The sequence below is a fragment of the Siniperca chuatsi genome, linkage group LG22, assembly GCF_020085105.1.
Source record: "Siniperca chuatsi isolate FFG_IHB_CAS linkage group LG22, ASM2008510v1, whole genome shotgun sequence".
Taxonomy (NCBI): Eukaryota; Metazoa; Chordata; class Actinopteri; order Centrarchiformes; family Sinipercidae; genus Siniperca; species Siniperca chuatsi.
Window position 1 is genome coordinate 3,808,660 of NC_058063.1, and position 9,856 is coordinate 3,818,515.

Consider the following 9,856-nt stretch of genomic DNA (forward strand, 5'->3'; position numbering starts at 1 on the left):
TGCATTGCAATCTGAAAACAGTTATCCCATCGTACAACAAAAACCTGGTTTAAAGTCAATGGCGCATTAAAGGGCGCATTATGCAGATAGTAAGATGCGCCTACATAGGCGGGTTCACAACGCGTGTACATTCTGCTTGTTACACACACAGGGACGCACAGCAGAGCTCATTCTCCTCAGTTAAATATCGTGCATTCGCTCATATGTAGTCAAATGGAGCTGTTGATGGGACAAAGGACTGGGAGATGGCGGAGGCAGAGGGTCCACTGGCCAAGGACCACATACCTGTCCCTCAGCGAAGACGAGTGCCGCTGTAAACTTCGCTTATCCCGCCAGGCTGTAACAGACATCTGTCATCTCCTGTCACATGTTTCCGTCAGAGTCTCTGCTGCATTTCGTTGCAAGTGGGTCATTCCAGCATCTATTGAGCTCTGTTGGAGGCATGTCACAATCTACCGCAAATTCTGCCATACACGCACTTCACATCACTCTGATTGGTTTAATTCATGTTACGCCCAAAACACACCTATGATTAATAAAGAGACTAAAAACAACCCCTTTACGCCCAGATTATGCACCGTTTAACTAGCACGCCCTAAATGCATGTTAGACCATGCGCTATAGATCGTTTAAACAGGGCCCTTAGAGGTTTTTGCTGCTGCTTTCTAACAAGGCACTATTAAAGGCTTTATAAGTTGTAACTAATGACTTTATTAATGGTAATCAACAGTTTACTAATGTTGAGCTTGATGATTCATTCTTGACCTTGGAAATAGACACAGTTATAGTACATATTTACCTCATGATATCGATCCAACACAAAAGAACAGAATACGCAGTAGGATGAGTGACATTTTGGCAACATAAACTTCCCCTCCTTCAGCCCTCCCTGGCTCACTGGTGGTCTCATATTACTCAGTGTCATTAGATGCACTGTGGAATCCGATTCTTGAAGACAGAGTTTTATTTTGTAACATACAGCGGTACATTTCTCCTCACTTAGTGTTGGCGTGAGCTGCAGACAGCATGTGGAGTTGATATAAAGATCCAACCTTCCCATCTGGTGGTGGGAGGGGAATGGAGAGAAGGTCAATGTGAAGACCCAGGAGGCTGGAGAAGAGTGAACTTCTACTGCTGCAGTAAAACTCTTCTCACACATACTGTAGTTAGATAACACACAGATAGAGTTTGTCACATTTTTGAAGGCCAATAACTACGGCAATATTATATAATATATATATTATAATAATATATATCTGGTTCATTTCAACTCGGGTCTTATTTTCATACTTTTGGCCAGTATTAAGATACGATTGTACTGTAAATAAGTCAACAGTTTAGTCAGATTTTCTACTGATTATCTTCCAAATAAGTTTGACTAACCTGAACCTAACCTAACCTATCTGTTCGTCTAATTCCTCATGTTTCCTGCCCTGTTGATGTTCCTGCGTTCCAAGACAGTACTCGGTAATAGTACTTGGTAGGTATCAATGTTATCATTAGGAATGACAGGAATTACGATCATAAATAATAAAATAAATAAAACTCAAGTTGTAATAAACTGGAATTATCCTTTGAAGAAGTTAAAATGTGAAGATGTTTATGCTGTAAAATTCTCAGAATTTCCCAGAACAAAACATGTTCCACACGACTTTGTGGCAAATCCAGATGAAAAAGCATCTGCAGCATTTTGTTGCCATCACTGGAAAACTTTATATCACCAGTTTGGGTGATTTCTGCCTTTTTAGATCACTTGAAGAATAGCCACAAAAAAATCTCATCTCATCCACTCTGTTTGCTTAGATGATAACAAGCTGACAATTCTGACGGTATGTTAAGACCAGCTCAGTATCCCTATGAATTACATCCATACTGGACGATTCCCCACCTCATGATTTACTTTCAATGCCAATGCAGGTGTGGCCTATATGTGGCGAGTGGGAAAGTAAGGTTTGGAGGTTAGGGCCGTGGATGAGCGTGCAGCACATCTGACTTTCATGCAGCGTACTGCAGTTTGCATCCAGTCACAAACCGTTCGCATAACATTTGCATCTTTATTAACAGTAATCACAGTCTTTCCCTAACCTTAACCAAGTGTTTGCTAGTTGTTTATCCTTAACCATAGTTTACATGCTATAACCATGATCTTTCCCTAACCTTAACCTCGCCATAGTTGCCATGTGAAGATAAAGTAGAAAGCGTGAATTTGAATCATTCAACGTGATCCAGGGTTTTACCAAATCCTTAAATATCTACATTCTTGATCTGGCAATAGGGTTGGTTTAGATTGAATGCGACACAATTGCATACTAAGTCAATGGCAAGACGCAAATTCACTCTGAGCGGTGTAAACTGAGGTGAAGAGGTCTGCGCTACTTGAAAATGTTTCAACTTGAGTGAAACATTTGTGTTTCGAGGTTGTATGACTCTTTATGAATGCACAGAAGCAGTCGATGCCTATGTTGCTAGCTAGTGTGTGTTGGTAAATTGTCTGTTTGTGGTGAATAGCTCTGGCTATACACACACTTACTTTTAGATGCACTAACACACCTTACACATTCCTCCAGGTGGAAATAAATGGAAAGGTGATCCTGAGGCTGAAGTCATGACATCATGAAAATGCAGTCCAGTATTGTCCAATCTTCCATTGCCTCTGATTTCCCTCACACACCCTGGCATGTGACAGGTGGAGAGGTTTAAAGTCTTGCAGATGAAATATATCCAGCCTTTTTTCTCCATTACTGGCAGTGAAGAAGAAGGAGGAGGTTTACAGAGGACTGAGTTTCTGCCCGTGTAGTGAACAGCTGAGTGGTCTGGTGTGACGCCACATGGGAGGAATCAGGAGGAGGCGATTCCTATTTCCTTATCCTGCCTGACCTCCCTGTACTTACAGTAAGGAGGGCTTTGGAGGGCTTCCATGTCATTTCCCCTCCTTTTCCTCTTACTTCATATTCAGTTTTTTTATTCTATTGTCTTCTTCTGTTTTTTTTTATTTCCCATCTCACCCTCTCCTCATCTTAAGTCTGATCTGAAATGAGTTTATTCTGCTGTTGAGACTTAAGGAATAACTTGTGTTTGTTACGAATTGATCATCAATTCTATCAGTTATAGTAAATTTATAATCACAAATGTAATTGTTCTGACAAGTGATTTGCAATTTTCTTTTTCCAGGGTTTTGCCTTTCAGGTGGCTATATGCAGCCTGACAGAAGTTTATTAAAACTTAGGTCCTATTTTCTTAGTTTTCTGGGAACATGGTCCAGTGAGGCAAGAAACATGAGCAGTCAGACAATCAGACTAGTTAGAAACAAGCCAGAAAGCTAAACCAGTTTAGCCAAAACCAAAGTGAGCACACCTGAAATGTCTGTAATAATCCCCTTTTTCTCAGGAAAACTGTGAGGGGCACAACTTCGATAAGTACAACAAGTCGAAGTTCCACCAGGAAGTCGGGCTATAAACTCTGCAGGGCAACATGCTCTAGCAGCTCATGATGTTAAGGGTGGGAATCTTTGGCAATCTTCACAATTTGATTCGATTCCGATTGTTGGTGTCATGATTCGATTCACAATCAATTCTTGATTCAAAACCGATTCTCAATTCAATAAAGTTTCAGGCTCCTGTTCACTGAATGCCAAACCATGCATTCCTGTCCTTAGTCCACTGAAATGCTAAATGAAACATAACTTGCAGTTAAGCTAAATGGCCTTGATTAAATTCACTGTCTGACAAAAGAAAAGCAGAGAAAAGGTGTTAAAGTACACAGCTTTTTTAATTGAAAAAAGTCAACTGCTTTAATTTGGAAGCCTGTTACAGTTTTCTGCCTGTGTGACTACTGCAATGGTTTGGTTTATTTTTGGTGTCTTAATATAGTCCATGTGTCCATGCCTAACGGCACTTGTATGTGCATGACACAACAGCAAACTACCTAATGTGAGAATAATGAAATGAAAAGTGTAGTTTACTGACGGCCATCACGGGTTAAATGTCTGTAAAAAAGAAGTTGCTTGTGTGTGTTGTGCAGTGCGGAGCCCTCCGCTGTGCTGCCACAACGCTGCTCGTTATTCACAACTCTGTACAGATGCAGGTCTTTGCAATGAAACGAATGAAACGCACTATGGACTGAGGTATTTTCTTGGCCCGACCAGAGTTGCCTGTGGTTTTGAAAAGAGCTGCAGCTGAGTTTGCTGGCTGGCTTGTTGTTTGCTAGTGCCCAGAGTTTGGTGCTCTGCTTTGCTAACATTAGTCTGTGGGCGAGAGCTTTCACTTTCATGTTGCAGAGCTGATAAGTTATTGAATCCAAAATGTGCCCAAGCACTTCTTCGAAGATGAACAACAAGATTAATTGATTTAGATAACTGTATACCGAGCGAGTGCTGCACTGTGCTCTCAGGTTCCACCTTTTTCTTCGTTCTGGCAACATAACGCTATAAACAACAAACAAAAAAAGAATTCAGAATCGTCGAAGATAAGAATCACAATTCTATGTGAATCGATATGCGTTAACACCCACGCCTATTGTTTTGTACGTAAGTCCACACGTAGCATCTTTGCAGGTTGATGCGCATCAACTCTTGAGCCCTGTCCTATTTCCCAGCGTCAACACAAATGAATGCAATTACTTTGGTGAGTACAATCTCATTATTACTGATAGATATGATGGCAAATTACAAAAATAAGGCCCAAATTGTAATAAACTGAAACCATCCTTTAAGAACACAAGCTTTTGAAAGTTCTGTGTAAATGAAACTACACGCTAAAATTCATTTGGTTAAAAATTATATGACTGACGTAATAATGGCTTAACTTTACCTAGTACCCACAGATAGAAAACCACCCCCCCCAAAAAGTTTGGTTTTTTGATCCAGTAACCCAGTAATATAAAAAATAACACTAACACTGGGTCAGAACAAGCCATTGTCATTTAAAATATATATATTGGATTGATATTTTCAAAGTCCCCCTCCACTCAAATGTGTTTTGCTCATTGTTACTTCAGCTGGATGTTTGAGCTTCACTGTGTAGAATGATGTGTGCAGAGTTTGTTTTCACATTCACCTGCTGAAGGAAGAAAGTTTCTCTGAGCTCATCTTAAGTCTCACTTTAACACCTGGACGTACCTGCAAGATTTTGTGACATCACAACTATGGAGCCAATCATGGTCTAATACGCAACTTATACAAGTGTGATGTGGAAACGTGAAACCTCCAGTGCACACGCAGTGAGAATGGACTTTTCAGTGAAGTAGGAGATATCTTATAAATTCTGGATTTTTGAGTGCGAATGAATAGATGTTATTTAAATAATTTTTAACTAGGTCATTGAACTTTTTTTGTGGAAAAAAACATATCAAACACAAAATACATACAAAGTATCTTTGTGTCATAAAACGTGTCTTTAATGTTTTTCTTTCCTGTCATACTTTTTCTACAGTTTCATTCTTTTTGCATGCCTTTTAAAGCACTTCATAAACTCAGATTTTAGATTACCACTTTATAAATAAACCTGATTATAATTGCCATTGAAATGCACGTCTGAGGGTACTGTGTATTGTTCTTTTTCCTGCACATGTCAGCCTTGAGCTATGCGTGCGCTTCTCTGTGTTTCTTTAATTGTACAGTGTGTTGAAAAAGCACGACAGTTTATGCATCAATCACGGGGATTAAAGTGGTTTAAACCAGGTTGAAGAGGAGGTGAAGGTCCAGCTGTGCTACGTCATCTCCAACTGGGTCTGACACACGGGCCTCCACGTCCCCCCTGGGCAGACGCACTGGGGTGAGGGGGAGGGAGGGCTTCATTTCTTACTTACCCCTTGCTCTGCTGACCCGGCAGACAAGCTTTTCCTCCAGCTGATGCTAGGAGGCTAAATTCAATCCAATGTATGGTTTTAGTTACCATATGGTATGGTTTTTTTGTCAATGATAATTCCAGTTTATTACTACTTGGGTCCTTTTTTATAAAGTTTTTGCCATCGTTTCTATGGCGCCAAACTTATTGGGAAGAGAAAATGAAGACAAACGTGATCACCCAAACTGTCTGTTGTAAACATCCATCGCAGTTTAAAGGAATGCTTCAACCTTTTGGAAATATGTTAAGATGCTTTCTTTCTCAAAATGATATGAGAAGATTGACACCACTCTCATGTGTGTGTGTTAAGTACGGAGCTGCAGTCAGGATGTGGTTAGCCTAGCTTAGCACACAAAGTGGAAGCTGGGGGAAACAGCTAGCCTGGCTCTGTCTAAAGTTCAATACACCTACCAGCACCTCTAAAGCTCACTGATTAACATGTTGCAATTCATTTTTTAATTCAATAGTCAAAGGGAAGGGTAAAAAAATGAAAATTTCTGGTTTCAGAGGAAGGAACGTGCTGGAATTATTTCTTGATGAACAGCAGTTTATTCATCCACCCTGCACTTCGGTGTAGTGCCTCCATCTTTAGCATGGGTTGCCAGATACAGGCTGTGAGCACAGGTTTTGGTTTTGGTCTTTGTACAGGCATGATGGTACCAAACCAGGCTGCTGCTCACAGTCACTGCGCCCGGCTGTTGTTCGCCAACAAATAGTTCCAGCACGTAACTTCCCCCAAAATGAGAATTATGGTTTTTATGGGGTTTTTGCTTCTTGCCCCATCTGACTTTGTTGTAGCGGTGACATCATGTACTTCTGCTTTTGTGAGCACAATGTTATCATATCTGATAGAAACAATGGCAAAAACTATGACAGTAAGACCGAAGTTGCAATAAACCAGAATTATCTTTTAAATTCCTGTATGCTTAACACACAAAGATGGCTAAGATGATATAGTCACGGTTCTGGCAGACAAAGTGTAGACGCAAAATGAGCTACTTCTGAGAAAAAACATTCTGTTATTCTGGAAGTCATTGCACTAAAAAAATTACATCAGGTTATCATTCATGCCATGGGTATCCAACATTTGCATCACATCATTAATTAATTAAATCAAAGTAATAGAGCAAAACAGCAAGTTTGGACATTCAACACAATACAGTCCACTCAGTGGGTGGTGTATGACCTCATGTTTCTGCCTTCATGCTTATTGTATTAACATTAATCAAACAAGGATGTGAATGTGTGTATTTGAATAATGAGGAAGAGATGAGCTGAACATTACATCAGTGGATGATTAGTGAAGAAAATACTGTTCTCTCTTCACTCAATGTGGGAATCTGTGTTGTTTCTGAGATGACTGGTCTTCCATTGTCTTAGATGTGGCTGGAATCCTGAGTCAGATCACTATTCATTATTAGAGTGATGAGTATAGGTCTAAAGTGGTCAAAATATGTGCTATTTCCCAGTGGTCACGTGAAAGTCAAAGGTCCCACAATTCATCAAAAACACAAATCTCAACTCATCAACAAAATCATTGTTGAAACTACCAATAACACAGGTTTAAAAACAATGCACAAAAAAATGGAACATTATATTTAAAGCTACACTAATGAATATTTTTATATATTACAATGGATCAAATGACAACGTGCAATATAAGAGGGTTCGCTCATAGTGAGAATTATCACCAACTCTGCAGTTTCCCTCAGCTCTACAGCGCCTTTTAGCAGCTCATTGTTTTGTTTTTATGGCCTGCAAATGTACTGTTCAGTTCAGCTGTTTTCAGCAAAAAAGCTCTGATAAACCCACTGTACGCTACCCAGCACCAAACAGCAGACAGTTAACGACTAGCTGGTGAACATAGTGCAGCATTTAGCAGCTAAAGAGCCAGATATGTTTGTCAGAAGTTGGTGGAGACCAAAAACAGAGCTAATTAAAAGAGACTGAATATTGGACTTACATTCATCAGGTGACCAGAAACACGACTCCAAATGAATGCTAATGTTGTTCCATGACTGCTGAATGTGTAATGTGGGAAATTGTTTGCTAACATGTTAGCTGTAACAAGGTGATATGTCAATGATGTGCATGTTCCACTGCCTTAAAATGCCAAAAATTGTGCAGCTTGAATAATATGAATAAATGAGCTAATTTGAAGTTGTAGGTGAGATACTGTATTTCTGTCAATTTAAGAAGACATTGCTCCCTCAGATTACGGTTCAGATAAGAAAATCTGTAATTCTGATTTAATGAGTTTGGAGGGTTCTGGATGTCAACACTAGGTAAACTAGCTGCACGCAGACAGCCCACGCAACTCACCTTTTTAATCTGTTAATGCGAACACTCCTCTCCCCAGTCCCCTGACCTTTCTGATTTCAGAAACAGATTGAAAAATTCATTATAAAAACTAAAATCTTAACCACATGCACAAAACAAATACGGGCTGGAAATAATAATAATCCATAAATAATACGGTCCAACAACAGGACTGACAGACTTAATGAGCCTCCGTATTTTACCTCGTATTCCAACCGGGCCATATTTAGGTTTGGATACTATGTTAAATAAAAGCATTGTGATGTATCCAGCAGTTTTTTGTTTATAATTATAATTATACTGAAGTGTTAAAGTTACTTTGACAGTGACATATTGATGTTTTCAAGTGTTACATGCAACACTTTTAAAGTGTACAACATGGAGAAAACTCCTGTTCCTAACTTGTTGGATTTGGAAGTGTCGACATGTGACGTGCCGGCATGTTTTGGTTGGAGTACAGCACAGATTATCCTCTGCAGTAGACTGATTCTGAGTGAGAGTGGAGGGGAGAATTGTCTTGTCGTGGTTTGCAGGAGAAATCAAGAGGAAGAGTGACGGAAGGCAGAAGAGTCTTTGGAGGTGGAGGTGGTGGACAAGTGGACAACTAACGCTAACTTCCGCTAAAAGATGGACGACACTGTTTTTGTGTGGAAGATCCAGGCCTTCATTCCAACACAGCTGGTGCACTGACACAACCCCCACAGGTCTGGACTTGAGCAAAACCTGTGGAGGACCTCCGCTGAGAAAAGCCAGGAGCGAGGGATGAGAAACAGAGGATGAAGAGAGCATGAGAAAAACATTACAAGAATAATGACAGGGATGAAAAGAAAAGGAAACAGCCTGAATGGCTGAAAGGGAAAGGAGAAGATATGATAAATACAAGCAAGTACACAACAAGAATAATGAAAGGATGTAGAACAACTATTAAGATATTAAGGGAGCGGTCCCAGGGAAGCGTAAAATGGGGCCATATGTCATAAACTGGATAAAGTGGTAGTGCTGGACCTCTGCTGAAGACCAAGAGAAGTTCTAGTTGTGCATGGGTGAAATTGCTCATTACAGGAAATCCCCATGTCTGGGGAGAGGCTACCAGCCAAGAGAGACTGTCAGTCAATCTAATTCACTGTTCTGTCTTCTATCACGCACTTAGAATCTTCTCATGGGCTTCAATAAATCTCAAAGTTGCTCTAACACATGTAGGTGGATCTGTAATTACAATAGTACAGAATATATTTTCCAGCAGGGACAACTTACACTTTGTATGTGTGAACTCTTCCTACAGGAAAAAGGATGTATCATCTTTATCATTTTGACTCTTTAGGCCACTTCCTAGGCAGGACTTCCTATGACGTCACTGTCAAACATGACAGCAGCCATTTCCTATGCTTGTACAACCACTTGAAAAAACTACCTCTTACGATTGGAATGTCACACTTTGCCAAGTAGCTGGAAAGCACAGCCCTGCAGTGTGTAATGCTCTGAGTGCATGCATTGCAAGTGTTAAATGTGTTTTGGCATTTTGGGCGGTGCTCAAAGATATTCTGTATTAGATAGATAGACTTTGTATTCATTCTGATTCTCTTGGACAACAGCTGCTTGATATTTGTCTCGTTTTTCATCACTTGACTTTGGGAAAGATACTTTAGAGCCCAAGCCTAGCTGAGTCATGGTGCTTCGCATGTAGCTCTTGGCAG